Consider the following 24890-nt stretch of genomic DNA (forward strand, 5'->3'; position numbering starts at 1 on the left):
CTATGCAGACGTCTGATGTTACTCTGTCTGTTCACGACCCTGGATGGCGTTAGATACACGAGTCTATGTTGGTATTATGTTCGATACAGTTCCGCGCTGTCGTCCAATGAATAGAATACAGAATATCAAATTAGATTTGCCATTAGGTTGGAGAGGTACTACCAAATACCGTGTTGTTCAGAAAATAGATACGGAGTACTACTACAGTTTCTGAAATTGATGCAGTGTTTGCAATCGTGTCGGCTAGTGTCCAAGTGCTCAGTCTAGACGTTTGCCTAAATAGTACGCTTCTGTGCAGTTTCAAAATTGACGTGATCAAGAACAGAACGGAGGGCGGCGAGTGGGCGTAGAGCCTTTCCCTCCCCGTTGTGTGTTTAAATAAAGAAGCAAGTGGAGAGATGAAATCGTTGAGTTAACTGAACCAGTGGCCGGCCAGAGTGGCAGAGCGGTTCTAGGCGCTACAGTCTTGAACCGCGCGACCGCTACGGTCGCAGGTTCGAATCCTGCCTCGGGCATGGATGTGTGTGATGTCCTTAGGTTAGTTAGGTTTAAGTAGTTCTAAGTTCTAGGGGACTGATGACCTCAGAAGTTAAGTCCCATAGTGCTCAGAGCCAACTGAACCAGTGACCGTACACCTCCGAGTGAATAGTAGCTTGGAAGGAAAAACATGTCACGTAGGGCTGCAGACCCGTCCTTACCTGCACAAACGTCCTTTCTCTCTGTCGTCGCACTGCCAGTATTCCAGAACTTGGATTCTGACGTCTTAGAACTTACCCCAGTATGGAAAGTCTGGACCAGTATGCAGGAATTCTACACTCTTATAAATAGACCGACCGGTCGGAGCTGGATTGTGATGTTATGGATCCAATTTTGGAGCTCTGGCGCAGTACATCAGAAGTCTACACAGTTATAAAAAGCCCTAAAGACTGAACTGGATTGTGACATCATACAGCCTGTCCCACTAGTCTAGGTCAGTCAGCATGACAATGCGCCATCTTACATTTCACGAGAATTTATACTTGGGACAGCAGCCCTGCTTCCACAGTCGCGGGTAAAACACACTAGCGCGATTGGCCTATTGTTTTCAATTTCCACCCAAAATTTGAACTTCCCGCCGTTTTGTCTATACGGCAAGTGTCCTTTGTGAGGCAGGGGAGGGAGTGATCGGGAACGTCATGGGCGCCCCGCCTTGTCCGGAAACTGTCCTCTTTGACCTACTCTAGCATTGAAGTACACGCTAATGTGTTGACCAGGTCTGTGTACCGTGGGGGATCAGTACCATCTATCACTAATTTAGTTGATATACATTGAAGCGCCAGAGAAACTGGTATAGGCATGCGTAATCAAATACAGATACGCAAACAAGCAGAAGACGGCACTTCGGTCGGCAACGCGTATATAAGACAAGTGTCCGGCGCAGTTCGTAGATCGGTTACTGCTGCAACAATGGTATATTATCAAGAATTGAGTGAGTTTTAACATCGTGTTATAGTTGGCGTACGAGTGATGGTTCCTGTTCGACCATGTCACGAGTGTACTGCGAATATCAGGAATCCGGTAAAACATTAAATCTCCGACATCACTGCGGCCGGAAACAGATCCTGCAAGAACGGGACCAACGACGAATGAAGAGAATCGTTCAAAGTGACAGAAGTGCAACCCTTCCGCAGATCACAAGAGATTTCAATGCTGGGCCATCAACAAGTGTCAGCGTGCGAACAACTCTACGAAACGTCATCGATATAGGCTTTCGGAGCCGAAGGCCTACTCGTGTACTTTTGATAACTGCACGACACAAAACTTTACGCCTCGCCTCGGCCCATCAGCACCGACATCGGACTGTTGATGACTGGAAACTTGTTGCCTGGCCCCGTCGACGAGTCTTCTTTCAAATTGTATCGAGCAGATGGAAGTGTAGGGGTATAGAGACAACCTCATGAATCCATATAACCAGCATGTCAGCGGGGCACTGCTCTAGGTGGTGGAGGCTCAGTAATGGTGTGGTGCATATGCAGTTGGAGTAATATGGGATCCCTGGTAAGTCTAGATACGAGTCTGACAGGTGACACGTGCTTAAGCATCCTGCCTAATCACCTGCATCCACTCATGTCCATTGTGCATTCCGACGGACTTGGGCAAGTCCAGGAAGACAATGCGACACCCCACACGTCCAGAATGGCTACAAGATGGCCCCAGAATATCTTTTCTGAGTTTAAACACTTCCGCTGGCCATCCAGTTCCCCAGACATGAACATTATTGAGCTTATCTGAGATGCCTTGCAACGCGCTGTTCAGAAGGGATCTCCACCATTCGTACTCTTGCTGATTTAAGGGTCAGCCCTGCAGGATTCATGGTGTCAATTCCCTCCAGCACTACTACAGACATGAGTCGAGTCCATGCCACGTCGTGTTGTGACACTTAATCCGTACTCGCAGGGGCCCTACACGAGATTAGGCAGGTGTACCAGTTTCTTTGGTACTTCAGTGTGTGTGTGTGTGTGTGTGTGTGTGTGTGTGTGTGTGTGTGTGTTGCCGTCCATGCTATTAGTTTGAATTAAAGCCGCATCTGGTCTGTGGTACACAGTTCGGAAAGAACGGAACGCGAAAAGCGAATTATCTGCTTTTTTAAATAGATATATTTTGCGTTTATTTTTGGTGGATTTAGATGTTACAGTGTTAAGTCACTCTACAACGACCTTCTGCTTACTAATGATTCCTATTTCCGCTGGATTATTTCTTGCTAAGAGGTTTAGTATGTTTTCGAAACAATTTACACTTCGAGTGGGCTCCTGAACTAATTGTTCAAAATTTTTTTCTCGGATAAAGCTTTCAGTAAGACTTAGGACCTTCTGTGGAATAAAGAAACAGGGAGAAAAGTGAGGAGTAGACTTTTGCCATCAACTAGAAATCAGTATTACAGATACTGTATTGAAGTAATCTGAGAATAAATAGGCTTGTTTTAAAAATAAACATAAGATATCCCTTGAAAATCAATGAAGCGCTTACATTACCATAGAACAGGAAACGACTACTAAGTCTTTCAGAAACCGATAAATGAAGAAACTACCACAACTTACTGATAATGGGAGATTTTAATGAGAACAAAGAGTTCTTCAGTGTAAACCTCCGTATGTAGCAGAGCTAGAGATAGGCCGAGAACAAAGGTTTGTCCGTGACACATTAATCTAGAAGAAAGCAAACCGGTAATTAACATGGCAAGCACCAAATAGGGCTGCGGATGTAACTGATTGTTTATCAAATAAGGAAACCTGTAAGGGATGTGACTGCCATAAATCACTTTCGAATTGAAAGTTATCATATACTGCAAAAATTGATACAATGCTAGAAGCAGACTCAGTAGACAGGAAGTCAGGAATGTAAATTGTATTTGTTCGAGAACTGGGAGGTAAATCATATTAAATTCCAGGTTTTGGGCAAATGCAGTTCCAAGTACCATTACACAGACATAAACGAAAAGAGCAATTATTTAACAAAGGTAAACTCAAAAAGAAATCATGCTCGAAAAAATCAGGTCTCAAAGTAAATGAAGCACCTACTAACAGAAATCCAGCTGAAAATTAGGATCATCATATAATATGCTGTATCAAAACTATTCTTAAATGTTTTTGAGAAGATGTGAGACGACACACTAAAACATTTTGTACGAGCAGCAAATGAAAACGATTGGTGTATGAAGAATTCAAACAAACTTACGTGGAAGGCACTATTAACTCCATTAGACAAAATTCTGCTCGTTTCATATTCCAACATTTGTGTTCACACAAGTTGATTGGAGCCTACTATCTGGAAAATGCAGTAGGAATCTACAGTTCGATCAGCGTTGGCCCATGGTGAAGAAACCGACACAAAACGCGTCCCCCTTCCTTACAGTACTGTTGTAGGCCACTGAAAGGTTCTAAGAATTTTCTTTTGCCCTTTGGTGACACTTCCTATTAAAAGTTTGTGCTGTAGGAAGACGTGTAACAACAAAGCCGTTAGTTTTCCCCCCGTACATTAGACCTAGCATTATACACTGAGCATTGTGAATCAATGTTCGTAGTTTCCCGAGAGACTGACTTGTCCTACAGTAATTCCAGGATACTTGCACCACTGTAGGTGGGAAATAATATGCACATCGTCGAATACGAGATATGCGACAATGTTTTTAGTCTTTGAAAACCCATAGCTGAATACAGGTTAAAGTGGGTTTGAAAACCCATAGCTGAATACAGGTTAAAGTGGGTTGCTTGACTTGTTTCTGTTTTCGGTATTGGACGAATCGTCTTATTACAAACCTAATTTCCCACGCAATAAACATAGGATAGGGAGATAGGGAATGAACTAAATAAACCCAAAGATGATTTTTTACTAGAGTCTGACGTTTCATTTTTGTCAGATGGTATGCGAAGTTCACCGGCTCCAGGGAGACGGGTGTCAACGATGGTGCACTGCCAGGAAAGCCAGAACGTGCTTGGCAGAACGGAAAGAGAAGTGCCGCTCCTTTGTGACGTGACCCTATCCCATGCATCTGCTCTACATGCGATCATCTTTCACGGCTGTGAGCGGATTTTTAAGCAAAATAAACACACATTGGTAAGTGCTGAGTGTTCTCAAATGTTGGGTATGTTACATAAAGAATTAATTCCAAGTTTATCCGTGGGCTCCATATTTCCAGGGTAGTGGTTGGGCTGAGCGGCTGCACTTAATCGTTGAAACGATGACCTCCTTTCTGAGCCACATTGATCTTGCCTAGCTGCGGTGTGTGTGTCAAAGCGTTATTACTTTAGATTCTGGCAGGTGATCGTTATATATGCAAGAATTCTTCGAATAAAACTTACTTTGTAAAGTCACTTTGTATGAACGAGAAGGAAGTCAGTCTAGAGTGCAAATCAAAATTTGTTTTCATATAATTGAATCTGTACAAAAACAAGAAGCGATAGTCTGCAGCGGAATAATGAGCCCATACTTCTGAAAGTATTTAACAGTTAAATACTCGCTACAGTTAAAAAGTGTATCTGAGTCGGAGAGTCATATTCTTATCTTTATCATAAAATGTTTAAAGCTGTGATATCGAGGCATACGTCACGGTCCCAGTCTATGCCATTGCGTCTTTACTTGTTTACGAGCTCCAGAGGGACGGTCGTGCATAAATTGTTGGGTCAGCACCCAGGCCAAAAGGGTGTGGCAGGGCATAGCTTAGCCACCGCGAGACGTATTTCTCTAGAACGACTCCTGTTTGCAACGGAGTTTACTATGCAATGAAACTTTCAAATAGAGTAAAATTGTGTGTCCGATTCTCTCCGAATTGCTTAAATGTCTACTGCCACAACTACTCCAAAGAATGGTAACATAGACACAGTGTTCTACGCTGGCTGTCACTAACGTCTTATTTGCGGCTTCCGTTAGAGTTTCGTCACATTTTCACAGAACTGTCCGAAGTAGTGTAAGTTAACCTTTTGCGTCCCCTACTGGTGTTAAATTTGCGTTCCATTCCATTCTCGTTATCATCTCTATAGGTAACTAAACAGTATAGGCACAAGTAATTTGACACTTCAGCTGTAATTGTACAGTTTGTTTCTTTATTATTATTTTTATTTTGAACGATATGGTGCATGTATCCAAATGTAAAGAACTGTCATTCAGTTCACTATGTGGAAATTCCGTGAAACGGTTTGCATTCCCTAGCGACCGGACAACAAAGATGGTTTGCTGAGGATAACAGCATCGTCTGCAGACGGACTTGAGTGTTGGAGAGATTGACGCATTGGTCGTTTACGTATAGTGAGAAATACACACCTCGTATTGCGTACACTGCTGTAGAGCATTCATCGCCCAGCAAAGTGTAGTGGGTTCTGTTAGGCTACCTTGTATGAAGCTGCCGTAGTTACCATTCGACAGTATGGTAATGTACAAATACCTACCGGAAAACTAAAAAGACTGACTGATTGTTCATTTCAATGTATTGGTTGCAAATTATCGAGCGAAATAAGCAAAAGCTACCTGTTTCACATGGTTGGTTATTCCAGTATCCCTCCTGATTCTTTCAGATACACTTATTCTCCGAACTTATAATACAAGGTGTCCCAGGAGTAATTATCGACATTCAGAGATGACAGAAACGATCATTCGAAGCAAAAAAGTCTAGTAAACATGAGCTCTAAAATGCATACCTTAAGTGCTATGAGCATTTTATCTTCGATACTGTGAAAAATTTCTTGTACTGAACAAGTGCTCATAGCTCTTAAGGTATGCATTTTAGGGCTCATGTTTACCAGACTTTATTCTTCCAGTCACCAATTATCGTACTTGTCATATTCCTGAGTAATTTCTACTGAGACAACCTGTATGCTCTAGGATTCAGCAACACATGGTGTGGAAGCATATTTTTCTGGAATTCTGTGCTTTTGTTCTGATACCATTTTTATGAAAATGTGTTGTTTCCGGTCTTTTTCAACCACATGACATTGTTACAAATGAGATAAGCACGGTCTAATTATATTTTTAAATATACCTTTTAATGTTTCGTATTCTGTCGTTTTCAGTTTCAGAACCTACTCGTCGGGGAGGAACTGGATTGATAATTTCAATCAGTTCATTGACTCCCCATATGACCATAACTTTCGAAGGATATTCCGAATGGACAAGTTAAGTTTGAATCATTCCATGTCAACTCATCTAAGCCTCCCTGCTCGACCATCACGGATTTCGTTGGAATTTTATGTGAACAGTTGCACACGTTTCCAACGAATAGTGGTAAAATTTAATGTCCGGCGAAACAATACTGCCTGAAATGTAGTCACTTGGTTGATTCCATGCGCGACTTCTGAAGAAATTTTTACGAAGTCTCAGACGGTGTTCAGGAAAGATAGATTAGGCAGAATTGGTGGTGGAGTGTTTGTGTCTGTCAGTAGTGGTTTATCTTGTAGTGAAGTCGAAGTAGACACTCCGTGCGAATTGGTATGGGTGGAGGTTATACTTAACAGCAGAACTAAGTTGATAATTAGCTCTTTCTACCGACCCCCACCCTCCGATGATATAGTTGATGAACAGTTCAGAGAAAATTTGAGTCTCGTAACAAATAAATACCCCACTCATACGGTTATAGTTGGTGGGGACTTCAACCTTCCCTCGATATGTTGGCAAAAATACTTGTTCAAAACCGGTGGTAGGCAGCAAACATCTTCCGAGATTGTCCTAAATGCTTTCCCCGAAAATTATTTCGAGCAGTTAGTCCACGAACCCACGCAAATTGTAAATGGTTGCGAAAACACACTTGACCTCTTAGTCATAAACAATCCAGAGCTAATAGAGAGCATCGTGACTGATACATGGATTAGTGATCACAAGGTCGTTGTAGCTAGGCTCAATACAGTTTCTTCCAAATGCACCAGAAACAAACGCAAAATAATTTCATTTAAAAAAGCGGATAAATTGTCACTAGAAGCCTTCCTAAGAGACAATCTCCATTCCTTCCAAACTGACTATGCAAATGTAGACGAGATGAGGCTCAAATTCAAAGATATAGTAGCAACAACAATTGAGAGATCCATACCTCGTAAATTGGTAAGAGATGGAACTGATCCCCCATGGTACACAAAACAGGTCCGAACGCTGTTGCAGAGGAAACGCAAAAAGCATACGAAGTTCAGAAGAACGCGAAATCCCGAAGATTGGATAAAATTTACAGAAGCGCGAAATTTGGCACGGACTTCAATGCGAGATGCCTTTAATAGGTTCCACAACGAAACATTGTCTCGAAATTTGGTAGAAAATCCGAAGAAATTCTGGTCGTATGTAAAGTACACAAGCGGCAAGACGCAGTCAATACCTTCGTTGCGCAGTGCCGATGGTACTGTTACCGACGACTGTGCCGCTAAAGCGGAGTTATTGAACGCAGTTTTCTGAAATTCTTTCACCAGGGAAGACGAATGGAATATTCCAGAATTTGAAACACGAACAGTTGCTAGCATGAGTTTCTTAGAGGTAGATACCTTAGGGTAAGTCTTCAGGTCCAGATTGTCTTCAGGTCCAGATTGTATACCGATTAGGTTCCCTTCAGATTACGCTGATAAAATAGCTCCCTACTTAGCAATCATATACAATCGCTCACTCACCGATAGATCTGTACCTACAGATTGGAAAATTGCGCAGGTCGCACCAGTGTTTAAGAAGGGTAGTAGGAGTAATGAATCGAACTACAGACCTATATCATTGACGTCGGTTTGCAGTAGGGTTTTGGAGCACATACTGTAGTCAAACATTATGAATCACCTCGAAGGGAACGATCTATTGATACGTAATCAGAATGGTTTCAGAAAACATCGTTCTTGTGCAACGCAGCTAGCTCTTTATTCGCACGAAGTAATGGCCGCTATCGACAGGGGATCTCAAGTTGATTCCGTATTTCTAGATTTCCGGAAAGCTTTTGACACCGTTCCTCACAAGCGACTTCTAATCAAGCTGCGGGTCTATGGGGTATCGTCTCAGTTGTGCGACTGGATTCGTGATTTCCTGTCAGAAAGGTCGCAGTTCGTAGTAATAGACGGCAAATCGAGTAAAACTGAAGTGATATCGGATGTTCCCCAGGGAAGCGTCCTGGGACCTCTGCTGTTCCTGATTTGTATAAATGTCCTGGGTGACAATCTGAGCAGTTCTCTTAGGTTTTTCGCAGATGATGCTAGTAAGGTCATCCGAAGACCAGTATCAGTTGCAAAGCGATTTAAAAAAGATTACTGTATGGTGTGGCAGGTGGCAGTTGACGCTAAATAACGAAAAGTGTGAGGTGGTCCACATGAGTTCCAAAAGAAATCCGTTGGAATTCGATTACTCGATAAATAGTACAATTCTCAAGGCTGTCCATTCAACTAAGTACCTGGGTGTAAAAATTGCGAACAACTTCAGTTGGAAAGGCCACATAGATAATATTGTGGGAAAGGCGAGCCAAAGGTTGCGTTTCATTGGCAGGACACTTAGAAGATGCAACAAGTCTACTAAAGAGACAGCTTACTCTACACTCGTCCTCTGTTAGAATATTGCTGCGCGGTGTGGGATCCTTACCAGGTGGGATTGACGGAGGACATCGAAAGGGTGCAAAAAAGGGCAGCTCGTTTTGTATTATCACGTAATAGGGGAGAGAGTGTAGCAGATATGATACGCGAGTTGGGATGGAAGTCATTAAAGCAAAGACGTTTTTCGTCGCGGCGAGATCTATTTACGAAATTTCAGTCACCAACTTTCTCTTCCGAATGCGAAAATATTTTGTTGAGCCCATCCTACATAGGTAGGAATGATCATCAAAATAAAATAAGAGAAATCAGAGCTCGAACAGAAAAGTTTAGGTGTTCGTTTTTCCGGCGCGCTGTTCGGGAGTGGAATGGTAGAGAGATAGTATGATTGTGGTTCGATGAACCCTCTGCCAAGCACTTAATTGTGAATTGCAGAGTAATCATGTAGATGTAGACTTTGCACAGAGCGAACGTGAATTTCTGGCAAGTTTGACCTCATATCTTGGGCAATGTCGTGTCGAAAGAAATGAAATGTGGCCATATTTTACGACTTTCTGCGTTGTTTGAAGAAGAATAATAATGAAAGGAATTTTACGAGCCATATTCAGCCAGAAAATTGTGGACAAAATCGCCAAAAAAAATCATCGCCCGAAAAAATTTCAAAATTTGTCGTCTTATATCTCTGGGACTAAAGATATGAACTTGAAGCTCGGCATGTAGTAATAACCCATTCTTTTGCGTTCCATTTACCAGTACTGAATAAATGAAGTGAAAAGTTGACGATTTTGTAAAAACATAAAAATGCGGTGTTTTGACCTGATTTTGCAAAAACCCCTTTCATAAAACTTCCCAAATTGGGCTAATTAGAAAGACTATGATTTTAACCGCCAAAGAAAGTTTGATTAACCAACTCGGGCTAACAATGCTAGATCATTTGAACCAAAGTTTGGCGGGAAAACTACGGCACGAAAAAATATAAAGAATTGTATTTCGTAACGTAAACGCACGTTGAGATGAACTTAATACGCAACAGGCGGTAGCGCTAAAATTTGGAATAGAAAATCCCCACTGTGAGCTGTGGTTCTAACGTGCTGGCTCAGTACTGTGAGTTGGATGAAGTAATGCATTTGATTACTGGAACGTGGCCTTTCTGTTGTGCTCCCGCCCCGACTATAAAACTAAATATAAACGAATCCTTGACGAATCGTGCCATTCGTTATTGTTCACCGTGCATCTCTTTCTGTGTCCGCCCCCCCCCCCCCCCCCCCCCAGCCAAGAAGTCACGCATAGGTCGATTGAGGATATTTCACAATTCATGTTAAATGGTTGTCGAGGTTGCAGAGGGGACTTTATTGGTCAAGTTTTACATAGGAACCCATGTCCGGAAACGTCACCCAACGACGCTACAGAGCGTTATATGCGCAGGCGCCTGTACATTCACCGTGTGTATATACTGGATGATTCCATGATGATGATACAAAGTTTCAAGGATGATGGAGACGTATCAGTTTGAAGTAAGGGTCCCTGGTTCGGAAATGAACGCGTCGAGAATCATTCTGCTGCCTCTGACGGTGGAATACATGTTGCTAAGATTGTAGAGTAGGGAACTTTCAGAGGTGGTAGCATGGACCAAAACAAGAAAAATGTCCAGCAAACAAGAACACCTTTTCAGTAGAGGAGCTGTTTCACACTAGCGAAGATGAACAAGTGCTCATAACGCTTCAGGCATGCGGTGTAGAGCCCATGTTCACAGACGTTTCTAGTTTAGGTACATACTATCACCTCTGAAATTTGCCTACCCTACGTTCTTCGCAACAGTATTCCACTGTCAGAGGTATCGAAATGATTTTCGCTTGTAACTTTCGACACATTACTTTCCGAACCAGGGACCTTTACCTCAAAATTGATACATTTATACGATTCCATCGTCCTTGAAAGTTAGTATTGTCATCACGGAATCACCCTGTATATACAGGGTGTTACAAAAAGGTACGGTCAAACTTTCAGCAACATTCCTCACACACAAATAAAGAAAAGATGTTACGTGGACATGTGTCCGGAAACGCTTAATTTCCATGTTAGAGCTCATTTTAGTTTCGTCAGTATGTACTGTACTTCTTCGATTCACCGCCATGATTTCATACGGGATACTCTACCTGTGCTTCTAGAACATGTGCCTTTACAAGAACCACACAACATGTAGTTCGTGCACGATGGAGCTCCTGCACATTTCAGTCGAAGTGTTCGTACGCTTCTCAACAACAGATTCGGTGACCAATGGATTGGTAGAGGCGGACCAATTCCATGGCCTCCAGGCTCTCCTGACCTCAACCCTCTTGACTTTCATTTATGGGGGCATTTGAAAGCTCTTGTCTACGCAACCCCGGTATCAAATGTAGAAACCCTTCGTGCTCGTATTGTGGACGGCTGTGATACAATACGCCATTCTCCAGGGCTGCATCAGCGCATCAGGGATTCCATGCGACGGAGGGTGGATGCATGTATCCTCGCTAACGGAGGACATTTTGAACATTTCCTGTAACAAAGTGTTTGAAGTCACGCTGGTACGTTCGGTTGCTATGTGTTTCCATTCCATGATTAATGAGACTTGAAGAGAAGTAATAAAATGAGCTCTAACGTGGAAAGTAAGCGTTTTCGGACACATGTCCACATAACATATTTTCTCACTTTGTGCCGGCCGCGGTGGTCTAGTGGTTCTAGGCACGCAGTCCGGAACCGCGGGACTGCTACGGTCGCAGGTTCGAATCCTGCCTCGGGCATGGATGTGTGTGATGTCCTTAGGTTAGTTAGGTTTAAGTAGTTCTAAGTTCTAAGGGACTGATGACCACAGAAGTTAAGTCCCATAGTGCTCAGAGCCATTTGAACCATTACTTTCTTTGTGTGTGAGGAATGTTTCCTGAAAGTTTGGCCGTACCTTTTTGTAACACCCTGTACATAATGTACAGAAGCCGGGGCCTGTGACTGACGGTCTGTAACGTCGTCATATGAACTTTCCGGACATTCGCTCCTATGTAAAACTCGATCTACTAAGTCCCCTCTATAACCTACAGAAGTACGTAACACGAATTGTGGACCACTCTCTATAAGCGAACTTCTACAGTATACCAGACGCCACTACCGTTTCTGATATCAGCTCATTAAGAACGAGGTGTTCGGATTTCTAGAAAGCCCTCAATCCAGTCGAATACCAGTTCTAGTTGTTAGTAGAAAGATTTAGAACAGGAACTGACATGTATTCCGAAGACATCGGCGATTAAGAGTATGGTTGTGGCTACGAAAATACGGTGTTACGTAATGTGGCTCGAACGTGTAGCTTCGTTTGAGAAACCATATGCCTATAGCATTAAATTGTGAGTGTAAAACTTGAAAATTACAAATTACTACCCGTTTGTTCCCCTAAAACTACTGAAAATGACTGTCCGGGGAGCTAAGGGAGAGACAAAGTTGTCCAGAGTGGTGCAGGGGCAAGCATCCGAGCGCAGACTCGTGGGCCGGGTCGCATTCCCGCGCAGTTGCCGCTGTGCTGTGCGGCCTCCCCTCCCCCCCCACCACCGTGTCTCAGCCGGCTGCAGATGAGACACATTTATGAGCCATCAGTCGGGAGTAGCTCCACTGGCTGCTATTTTGTAACCGACTCTGTGCGCGATGACTATTATGAGCGGTTATCATATTTATACGCCGTTGAAATAGGGTGTCGTTCTTGAAACATTGTCAGTCGTGTGCATAAAGCAAATATGTGTCTTAAGCAACTCGCAGATCTTTGTGCAGCAGGAAATCCAGGGCTGCGATGACTCAATTTGCGTCACATCTGGGACTGGGCTGATACTTCACGGTAATGAAAAATTTTGATTTATTCTCGTTCGGTAACGCATATTGTTAATATTTTTAATCTTGCACAAAGATAGCTATTTGTGGTTCCACTGTCCCCAGCAGCGGATGGAAAGTTTGTATCGATAATATCGCCAGCTATGTGATTGAAAGTCAACTGTAATTCGTCCTTTTCACATCTACACGTTAAGACATGTGCTGAAAATTTTGTTGTGCTATACAGCGCTTCGTATAAATGTCTAAATGCGTTGGTAATTGATTCTGTAGTTGTAAACATAAATTTATAGTCAATTTTAGGCGATGAAAAACGTTTTCGTGACTAAGTCCAAATAGTGGCATAGACCCATAGTTCCGAGAGTGTGTTCGACTATTACATTCTATCGATAAACATGATTTTTCATGCCAAACTGATGAAATTTTCACGGTATCAATGTTACAGTAAATTGGTCGTCAAAACACTTTCCTTCAACATCATATAGTTTTATTACACGGGCATTCCATTGTCCATATATTATTAGAGAACAGGCCTAAGACTTTAGTTGAAAGCCTTACAGTTAAACATGAAGTCTGACCAACAGTGAAACTTTATTTTTGTTTACACACAATACATTACAGGAATGGAAAGTCGCGAGCATCAGCAAGAATACTAATACCGATCATAGATTGAAGTGTCGGTGTTTCCTGTCTCAACATCCGGAAGTTCACGCGCAACTGTGATTAGCCTCCGAATTTAGCGTGCTTTCCCACATGTGACACCAAACACTGAATGATTCCTATGCCGACTGCACCTCCGTACATCGCAGTTCACGTAACTTCTTCGGAGATTTCGCTTACGTACAGAAGCCGAAGTTCCTTATGAGTTAAGGCAACGCTTCTGGAAACCGACTCGGAATATGTACTTCTAGTGCAGTTATTCCACTGGCAGCGAGCAGTTCCTGTTAAGTAAAATGGGAAAAAGATAACACTGGAAACATACATTCGGATTTCATTACGAAAAATCCCTGACAATGTTAAGCTTTAACAGCAATGCTGTTAAAAAAGCAAGATTCCTGTCTGAGTAGCAGACCGTATGAAGCACGACCCCAAAAGGAATTTTCATGAAGTTGGTGACAGAAGAATCTCTGCGAAATTTGCCTAGGTGCATAAGCCTAGTGTGTAACAAGTAACAACAAAACATGGTTTTGCCCCCCCCCCCCTCCCCTCCCAAAAACACACACACACACACACACACACACACACACACACACACACACACACACACACACACACACACGAGAGAGAGAGAGAGAGAGAGAGAGAGAGAGAGACGCTGCCTTGTTGGTGGTGAGGGGTGCGCGCCCCTCTGGCAACCCCAGCGCCGTGTGCGCACCCCCTCTTCCCCCACCCCGCCGAGTGATCTTTACCCCTACACTGCACGAGCAATATAGTCATTCATTGCCTGCGGGCACTGTGCTGCGCGCGGCCGGCTTTGTGACGCTTACACTGGTAACCCGAGTTTTCCATATTTTCCGTGCACTACGTGTATTGTGTGATGTAAGTTTACGCGTCGTTCCTAAACGCGGCTGCTGATCTGGCTTCGTGGAAGTCTGCCGGGGGATTGCTGTACAAATGGATCTGATGTGAGGATGTATGATGGCGACGACGCTGCTTGCAGCGACACAACCAATGGACACTTCGCACCTACATCTTTCCCGGTATGAAACGATTAGTCTTTTATCTTCTTGACCGTACTTATTAAGTACGAAACTGCTACCTTGAAGAGCACCCTAATGCCTTTATGCGACTAATTTTCTTTATATTTCGGATGCAGTGACGTATAATCAGAACAGCATTTTCATCTCGAGTAATTTAAGGTGTTGCCACGTATATATACCGGTACATACTACAACTGAACTTATAAAACTGCGTGGTTACACCAATCCCCTAACGTCTGTGTTTTATGTTCAGTGCAAAATATAGTTCGTACTCCTAATGACCAGTAAGTAAATAATTTGCCAACTTTTGTGACATATTTTAACTTTCGAGAATTGTTTTTCTATTTCGAGGTACTGTAAAGAAACTTAAAAGCACCGTGGCTACCATTCTTTTCTACAACGTGACGTATGCTGACATTAACCGCTTACGAGCACGGAAATTTACCAAATTTTGAATGCTTGTTGGCGTGTTTAATCATTTCGCAGTTCTAATGGCTGCTACTGAAATAATTATGTAGTAGTAACTAATTATTCTGTGATAAATAACCTAATCGTGTGTTCGCCCATTGACCATACATAAGCTTACTCTTTATATTAAAGTATCATTACAAATATAGATTTCGACAACTTAATTCTAATTTGCTACACCTTTTCCTCGTCTCATTTATTTTTAGAAGTAATGTACTATCTTTTCTAAACTACAAATAATACTTTCGAGTGGCATCTCGAAACGTTTTTCATTAGAAAACTTCCGATAAATGAGTCGTTATATAACAGATAAAAGCCACAAACGTCTGAATTTCTGCATTGTGCTTGGAAGCCGAATATGTAATACAGATTTTTTCGTGTTGGTGGTACAGAATTATGGGAAACGTTTGTGTAAACAGCAGAGGAAATTTAAAGCAGCCATATTTGTTGTCGCAAATTTGGGCGTGGTACGGGTGACTGACGGGTACAGTTATCTGTACCGAAATGAGAATTTGCGCCTACATTGCTTCATATTTAGCTTTCTCCCCTGTATCTAATGAGATAAACGTTTTTTTGATATTCTTCTGAAACATATATCTCCTCTTGAACCTTCATGCCATAGAATAGGCCTCTTGCTCGTAAGGTTAACTAAACGACGAAACGTGAAAGTACGTCTTGTACTTGATCACTCGTCAAAGTTAAACTCCAGAAGGAAACTATCATAATTATTGACGCAACTGCTTCTAGAGATGCAGCCAGCGGTAGTGGTAGATGAAATGCTTCCATATTTTCAGTACATTTAGCATCACAGTTGCCTATATACATAGCTGTACGTATATATTTAAATATCTGCCTTCCTGGATCTATAGATCTCATACTACTTTGACACAGTAGAACTGGCAGTCAATTTTTTTGTGTTTGAGTAATTACATGTCTACACATGTCACTGCACAATACGGAAAAACCTAGTGCTTTTTGTCTCGATTGTCGTTACCTTTGCTCACGGCTCATCGGCAAGCTTGCTCAGAAAGTTGCCACCATGAACTAATGAAGTATAAAAGCCTGTAGCTAGTTCAGTGTGCTATTGAACAATGGATCCCTTCTTCAGGCGATAAAAAGGGGGGAAATGAGTGGTTATTGCCGGGTCTTTAGTTCATAGGCGTTCAGAAGAGCATTCATTTGTTTCATTAATTTCATGTCTGTGCGAAAGGAGCTACACTGGGACATGGATGACAAACCTAATATTACATGAAAATCAGATCAGTCTGTCTCATTATCTCATAGCCCCGCGCGAGAACAATAAGCCCGCACACACTTAAAAAGTACCACTTGAGTGCTTCGCTCCTTGTTTGTTACGCACCACAACGTTGCTGATTGGTATGCATGACGTTGACTTTCTTTTTTTTAAATTCTACTAGAGAATGGGAGGATCAGTTATCACTCGATATCGACATAGCCATAGAGACGTCATGCTATGACGAAGTAGCTTATACATTTACAAACTCATTGTCGTATTTCATTTTCATGAATGATACTCCATACCTACAGACACAATTGCGAGTATGTATGGTTGTTAAGTTTTCCTGCGTGTACCTAAATTGGATCTCATACGGGTATTTTTGTTTGCTGATACAGTTGTAAGCGTTTTGTAAGAAAATGAAACGTTTAAGAGTTATGGAATTCCTTCAGACGCAGTATGACGCTATTGCACTTTATGTTCATTAATAATCTGCGCATCGCACTGCCCTCCTTTGTATACGTTCAGTATCGCCTGTTCGGTATGGAGCATACACTTCAGCAGTTTTGTAAGGTGGGTCGAGTGTTTCTTAAGGAACATCCTTTGCAGGCTGACAGCATTTTCCCAGTATCCTACTGATGAAAAGTCTACCACCTGGTTTACCTACTTGTTTTTTTTTAAAAAAAAAGTAAACCAGCCACCAGTTAATCGAAGTTGGTGCTAAGTCTTGTGTACCAGCGCTTCACATTGATGGAATGTTAAGCTCAAAGGAGGATCAAACATCAGGCGTTGTACTCGTACGCCGACGTACTCCTGACGAATGTCTTATGCTGCCGCGTATACTTGATTGGTATATGTTCGAAAAAATGTCCTGCAAGCTTTCCTTCTATATTCTTTGAGCTTAGTGTCAGTGCTGACCGCTTACTACCGACAGCGCCTAGCCGACAACGTAGTTAGGAGTTGTGACAATTTTGATAATTAACGTAAGCTTTGTGATGCGAGGATGTCAGAAATTTCATGCGATTCTGCAAATCAGACTAAATGAGCGTTTCTACAGTTGCACAGCGAAGATTGCCGTGTACATAATAGAATAGCAGGACTGCTCAAACATGCTTTTGAGAACTGATCATGAAAATGTTCAGTAAATGGAAAACATTCTACTGGGCGTGCGAGACTTTCTGGCTGTACCGTTAAGTGTTTGGCCCCTGTAAATAGTAGGGGCTTTCTGCGTGAGTCGGGTCGATGTGCGAAGCGAAGTGGAGGGGAGGCTCGTGTATTGATCGTGTCGTCCTGCTCAGCGTCACTTTTTTGCTGTCTTGCTACTCACGGTACGCTGCTTTAGTGTTAAAACTCTAATAAACGCAAAAATTTGTCATTTACTAATGTTACGAAAGAAGTAATCACCTACTTTCGTTGTAGGTCTATCGATTTTGATTCCTTGTAACTGTCGATCTAACAAATTATTCGCTTACCCGTCTGTGTGCTATATTTTCTTGGACGAAGGTCTCATTGTTCAGCAAAGGTAGTTTCAGCCGGCTTCACGAAGGGAAGGATGTGATACAAAAGAATCTGTGTTCCAGCCACAGTAAGCGATGTTTACCTCGAAAAAAATCGTAGCAGGGCAGGGGTTCACAATTTAAAAGCAGCATACACCACCCAAAACGCTGATTTTCGTGTAAATCCATATAATTCCTCTAGATAAAGTAGCACACACGTAGCAAAGTGTAACGAGACAGTATGGTCATAAACACCAACCCCACTTGAAATTCAGTATCTTTTTCTCGTGTACTCTTGGGGGGAGGGGGGGGGGGGGGGGAGAGAGCGCTAGGCTTTCTCCCATTCATTTCTGTTCGCGCTAACCAGACCCTGCATACCCTCACTGCTTCCCAAATGCGTTTGAAAATCCGGCGAGGAAACCCAGTGTCCAAACAGTCGTTGAATACTGCTGGCATGTGATTTGCTCATAGATTGCAGCAAACGAGGTACAGCACTTCATATAATCTTACGGATTGCACTGGACTGCTACCTTATTCACAAGAAAGTTACGGAAAAAACCCTCGGTGGAATAAACTAATCGCTGTTTCGTTGCAGTATGGATGAACATGTAATTTAAACGGATTTGTGTATCAAATCCCTGCGGGCCTCATTGCGGCACTAGTTTCCGATACAGCAACTACTGGCAAGTCAGAAACAAACGGTCTAAACTACAGAAACACATTGTATTACGCGTGGCGGTTATAGTGGGCTTTCGTATCTTGCTTTCTGTGGTGATAGCTGTATCAGTTCAGTCGCGTAGCCTTAGCGGGGAGATAAGTCGTGTCTAAGATACACAACACACAGCGAGTGTATTTCGGCATCGACAGTGGCTTCGCGATTTGAATGCGGGAGACATTCCAACATTAAGTGCACTGTGTGGTGCGGCTTAAGAATGACAGATGGTTGTTAAAAGATGACACGACACTAGACTGCGTGTAGCACCTAGTGGGTACTACAATTTGTGAATCGCCCAGTCTGACATGAACGATCAAGCTAAGACTGAGACATAACTCAGTAGAATAACTACCGGAAACGCAACAGGTCACAAGAGTTGTAAGCGTGAGATCTGTCGACAAATTGATCATTCGGAAGAAACTCTTAAGCCTGGTATACACGTAACGTTTTGTCGTCAGTCTCGTACGATCGTGCAAGATTTGTCAAATAAAAAACGTTACTTGTGAACGGAAGTTCGACAGCCTTGTTTGTATGGACTGAATAAAGTTTGACTGATGGCGAGCTTTGTACACACACAAAACTGCCGACAAATGTGTGCATGTTGACGCCCGTCAGTCTTATCGCTCAAACTTAGCTGTGCTACCAGACTACTCTCTGTGACGCTAGAGGTTCCAATTCTCAATTTAGAACGTGTGGTGGCGAAAGAAAATAGTAAAATTCAGACAGAGCGGACTCATGAATTTTTTCACGGAGTTCATTGAGCTATGCCAAAGTTTTCTTTGCGTATGGTAAGTGAAATGTAAGGATTACAGCAACCGAGACGAGAAAAACCAGGCACACGCCACTTTGGTTTATAAGTACAAGGAAGTAGATCGTGAAGGAATAAAGGAGCTGAATGCCGAAGATCACAGTCGGACATCGAAGATTCTGACAAGAAGTAATAAAAATCGCTTCTCATTTTCCTGACCAACAACCATTATTTATGGCGTACGTTATACAAAACGAGGCAATTAAAGGTACTTGTAGCTCCTGCCTTAACATTGCGATGATCTCATGAGGACCAGTAGCCACAATCATGACACTACCTTCTTTTTCAGTTTCTCGTGTTACAGGCTTTGTTTCTGTGTCCATGCGTAGATTAAGTAATCTGGTTCGTGCTGTCGTTTTCGGAGAAAATTGACACGAGATAAAGTCTCCCTTGAATAACCAATCCCAAGAGCATCGTGAACGACGTGTAGACGTCGGAGTGACTGAGCGGAAGTTTGACTAGTGTAGATCCGCGATTTATGTCAGTCTTGTCAGTTTCGTATGATCATACAAGACTGACGACAAAACTTTAAGTACAGGCCACGCTTTGAGGTACGTTTATCCGCTCTCCTCTGACACAGGACGATTAATCAAGAATCCGACACATTAATCATCCGACACGATAGAAAAAAGTGTATACAGACGATTGTTGTTGCATACAACCAATTTCAACGTATTCTGTTTACTTCACTAGACCTACAGTATTTTCAGGAACATCCTCCCCTAGAATCGTTAAGTTTACTTCACGATTGTGATTTCGGTATGCGTGCAACTCTAAAGTGAAAACGCCCACTTAATAGCGCTGATGCATATTATTCACTGTTACCCACATTGCCCTTGTGTCAACCATATTTACATATTAGGTGTCGTGTACACTTGTTGAACCCAAAGCACGACAAAATTTCGAGATTAGGGATACTGTCTGTGTATTTTGGCGTAAAGGACTCGTGGTCTCTTGTGGCTCGTTACAGAGTAACAGCATTAGTTTGATTTCCTACCCTCATTTATCCTAGTATCTGTATTGCTCTGAAATGGTCGGCCTCGGTGACCTAGTAGTAAAGCGCTTGCCTGGGAACTGAATGATCCAGGCCACATCTTTAAATTCTTTAGTCTGCCTGTACTAGGAACGACAAGTGGTTGGAATTGCACGTTAAAACTATTGGTAGGATTATTTCGAGTGGATGAAGGACATGCAAGTCGCCGAATCGGCGTCCAGTTGAAAGATGTGCACCAGGCGTTTGATCACCCAACTTCAGGGACTCCCAGCCAATCATGCAAAGCTTCCATTTCTCTATCACCTAAAATATCTACTCGATAGTGCAAATGTTGACAGTACTTGCTACGTGTCTTGTTGCTCCACCTCCTCACAGGACTTGCTGTTGACAGCACTAATGCTGTCAAACTTGCAGTTAGTACTGCTCGGTTCTGTCTGGGGTTTGTTTTTCCTGCAGTGCTAGTCTAGGTTAGCAGTTGGAACGCCGACTCTATGCTGGGCTGTCCCCGCAGCGACGGCAACCACACAACAGTAATTTCGGCGTCTGAGAGTAGTTGCATTATTCTGTGTTTTGTATTGTACGTTGTGGTGATGGCACATCACAGCCGTTTTTCACTGCTACGAAACTATTTTCACAGAAACAAAAGAAAGCACGGTAGCATACCGAATTAATCACTATAACATGTAAAACGACCTACTTTAATCCAAGGGTACCGTACACCCAGATATTTTCTTATCTTTGAGCAACTCCATTCATTATTAGAAAGAGAGATAAATAGGATTGCATAGGATTGCAGTATGTGCACGAATTCGATAGGGTTTATTATATGAAGTACCCCCCCCCCCCCCCCCCCCCGTAACAGCCCACCCAGAACATATTCGTGTACATTGCCAGTTCTGGCGATCTTTCGTTATTTTATTCTTTCTGTTGCTACAGTCAACAAAGCTGTAATGGAATAGACGTGACGCTCTCGAGAGCGACAGGAAGATTCTGCACTTGAAGTAATTGTAAGGAAGAAGCATTCAAACACCGTTGAAATAACAGCAGCAAAAATAGTTTGTTGTTCTTGTGTAGGGAGGTGGCGATGTCCGTACGCGAAAGACGCTGAAGTGTGCCTTATTATATAAGAGGGATTATTCAGTGCCGAAATCGTAAAATTGACAATGTGCGCGGAAATCGTCTTCCCTGGATGCTGAAAAACGCATCGTACGATGTCGATTAAAGATGCAGTTTATTCCACTGAAGTAAATACACTTCACAAATTCATTGCGTTAACACATTTTTTCACAAAAATAAGGTGTGCACCAACACTTTGTTCTAACAAGGCTGTAGTAGAGAACTGACGTAGGTCGCATTTTTCACACACACACTCTTCTGTAACATTTCCAAAGCACTCATTGCAGACAATTAAATGAAAATCTTACTAAAGATCACGTTCTCATATCCCTTAGATTCATTTTGCCAAACATTCGATGAAATACGTGCTTAAAATTGAATACAGTACGCATTGAAATTGGTGACGTAACTCGGATAGTGGTAATGTTAACGATTATTCACCATTCGGATATTGCTGAAATGACAATTTGAAGATTCCTACCATTCGTTTACTGCTGTTTCCTAATCTTGAGCGAATTACGAAACGCGCATATTTTATGCTTAATTTGACACAACTAGGGAATAAAAATTTGTAAATTTGCACATAAAGCTGCAATCGAAGTCTGTTTGTTCCTTGAGCTTATCACGAAACTCGTGATTAAGAGATGTCGTAGTTTAGTCCAGTCAAATGGTGCTCAGAAAGGCCAAAAACGGAAAGTTTTGTAGACGCCTTTTTGACAATCTTCCTATACGTTTTTGAGGGTGCTTAATCCGAATTTTCCAAGGTCCACCAAAATTTTGGCCCGGAAATACGTCAAAAATGGAAAAAACCCACGGAAAATGGGATTTTTTTGGATTTTCGCTTATAATTCGGTAACTACGCAATTTTCGTTAAAGCTGACTATTTATGAAAGTAAAGAGGATCAAATTTACCACAAAATGACTCTTTTGCCACACTAATCTTACGGCGTGTAGCGCGAGTTGAAGGTGGGGAGATGGGCCATCTCAGAACCTACCCTGCCCCGTGCCCTTACCTTACTTCGTTGCACATCCGTTGCCGAATTCCGCCCTCCAGTAGTGTCACGTTATTACTCGTTGTTGATACTTGCTTTGGTGCGGAGGTGAGACGGCGCTGACCTCCCCCTCCTGACCGGGGTAGGTCGCTCGCTTGTGTTGGTCTCTTGGGTCGGCAGTCGTTCACGAGTGCGCCCTCGGATGGTTACTTACAATATATTTGCTGTCGGTAAATTCAGTTCTTGTATAAAATAGTCGTAAATAATGAGTTTCAGTGATAAGTATGTTCTGTGTGTTGGTGTACTGAGCGATGGGAGAAAATTGTCATCACTTCGGCCCGAAGTGGGATTTAAGGATGTTCTTGAAGCAAGCAAGAAGAGGAAGGATGGGACAGCTGCCCTTTTAAAGGCCAAACTGTGGTTAAGGTTGATGAACTATGTTGAAAAAAGTACACTAACCAAAAATTAAGGAGAACGAGCAAACGAGATCATCCCACAAATACAGCTCTGTAGAAATAATAAAGCGCCGGTAACATGCATAGCTTCCAAGCAGGCTGTGAAAGATACTGATACCTTACTAACACCACACTACCCTTGGCCCTCACACATTCAACCGTCGTAGTTGTCGGGGAAGACGTGGACCTTCTCGTCAATCTAAAAAACCGCAATCAGTTACTGATGAAACCAGAGAGGGGCAAAAATCCCACGGCAGTTTTCCTGTCCTCAGGGAGTTGGCCACCCTGCTATTTGCAATCAGGGCAAAGTGAAAAGCATCGCCACAATGAAGAAAAACTCTGAACTGTAAACAAATATTTAAAGATCGAAACGCAGTCAAGGAGGCCTTAGTGGAATGAAAGATCCAAACGCGGACAAGGCATGCTAGAAGATTCCTCATCAAGTTACATGGTGGTGTAAGCGGAGTTTCTGAACCCCGTCAGATACAGCAGCTAAATCAAATTGGCATTCAGAGCAACTCTGCCACCAACTGAAGGTGTAGCTAGCCAGCATATTCTCGGAGTGTACCACCAGGTACCAGGCGAAAATAAAAATCTCGAAGAATGAGATTGCACGAGATCCACGGATCGCGTGGTTCCAACCACTATTCTTCAGTCCCCAGCGCTTGTGGGCTATGACCGCAATTCACTGGTTATGAACTGTAGATTATAACAGACCAAATTGCAAAAAAGGTAGGAAATTAAGGAGATAGGGCCTGGATAAACTGAAAGAACGAGAGGTTGTTGAGAGTTTGAGGGTGCATTAGGGAACGTTTAGCAAGAGCAGGGGAAAGGAGTACAGAAGAAAAATGGGTAGCTTTGATAGATGAAATAATGAAGGCAGCAGTGGGTCAAGTAGGTAAAAAGACGAGGCCTAGTAGAAATCGTTGGATAACATACGAGATATTGAATTTAATTGATGAAAGGCGAAAATATATAAAACGCAGTAAATGAAGCGTGCAAAAGGGAATACAAATGAGATCGGCGGGAAACGCAAAATGGCTAGGCGGGAATGGCTTGATGAAATTTAAGGATTTACAAACGTATATTGCTAGGAGAAAGATGAATACCGCCTGCAGGAAAATTTAAGAGGCCTTTCGAGAAGAGAAAACCACCTGTATAAACACGAAGAGCTCAGATGGAAAACCAGTCCTGACTAAAGAAGGGAAAGCCAAGAGGTGGAAGAGTATATAGAGGGTCTGTAAAAGGGAGATGTGCTTTAGAGCAATATTAGAGAAATGGAAGACGACGTAAATGGAAATGAGATGGGAGGTATGATAATGCGAGAATAATTCGACAGTCCCTCCCCCCCCCCCCCCCCCCCCCTCTGAATGACCTAAGTCGAGACAAGGTCGCGGGAGTAGACGAGATTCCATTAGAACTTAGAACTACTAATAGCCTTGGGGGAGCCAGCTATGACAATATTCTTCTGTATGTTAAGAAAAATGCATGAGACAGGCGAAATACACACAGACTTTAACAAGGATATAATAATTCCACTTCCAAAGAAAACAACTGCTGACAGCTGTGAATATTACCGAACTATCAGTTTAATAAGTCATGGTTGCAATTTGACATGGATTATTTACAGAGGAATGGAAAAACTTTAAGGTTTGCAGTGGAGACACTAATTCTTTCAAGACAGCAGAGGACTTGCAAGGGCAGTTGAAGGGAGTGGACAGTGTCTTGAAAGGAAGATATAAGATGAACATCAACAAAAGCGAAACAAGGATAATGGAATATAGTCGAATTAAATCATGTGATCCTGAAGAAATTAGATAAGGAAATGAGACCGTAAATGTAGCAGATGAGTTTTGCTATTTGGGCAGCAAAATAGCTGATGATGGTCGAAGTAGTGAGAATATAAAATGCAGACTGGCAGTGGCGAGGAAAGCGTTTCGGAAGAAAAGTTTGTTAACCTCGAGTATGCATTTAAATGTCGGGTAGTCTTTTCTGAAAGTGTTCGTATGGAGGTAGCCACTTATGGGAGTGAAACATCGACGATAAACAGTTTAGAGAACA

The 24890-nt window shown here is 42.5% G+C and overlaps 1 protein-coding gene across 4 annotated transcripts in view; it reads left to right on the forward strand.

Moving 5' to 3' along the window:
* LOC124721967 (polyhomeotic-proximal chromatin protein) overlaps positions 1–24890 on the forward strand; it is a 286137-nt gene that overhangs the window by 148366 nt on the left and 112881 nt on the right. The window contains exon 1 of one of the 4 annotated variants that reach the window (XM_047247137.1): positions 12612–12858. The exons of 2 other annotated variants lie outside the window; for them this stretch is intronic. The gene's annotated coding sequence lies outside the window, so the exon portion shown is untranslated. Of the gene's footprint in view, positions 1–12611; positions 12859–14303; positions 14549–24890 lie in introns of those variants that run through there. One more of the 4 variants, XM_047247138.1, reaches the window with a different exon arrangement.

This window comes from Schistocerca piceifrons, chromosome X, assembly GCF_021461385.2.
Source record: "Schistocerca piceifrons isolate TAMUIC-IGC-003096 chromosome X, iqSchPice1.1, whole genome shotgun sequence".
Classification (NCBI taxonomy): Eukaryota; Metazoa; Arthropoda; class Insecta; order Orthoptera; family Acrididae; genus Schistocerca; species Schistocerca piceifrons.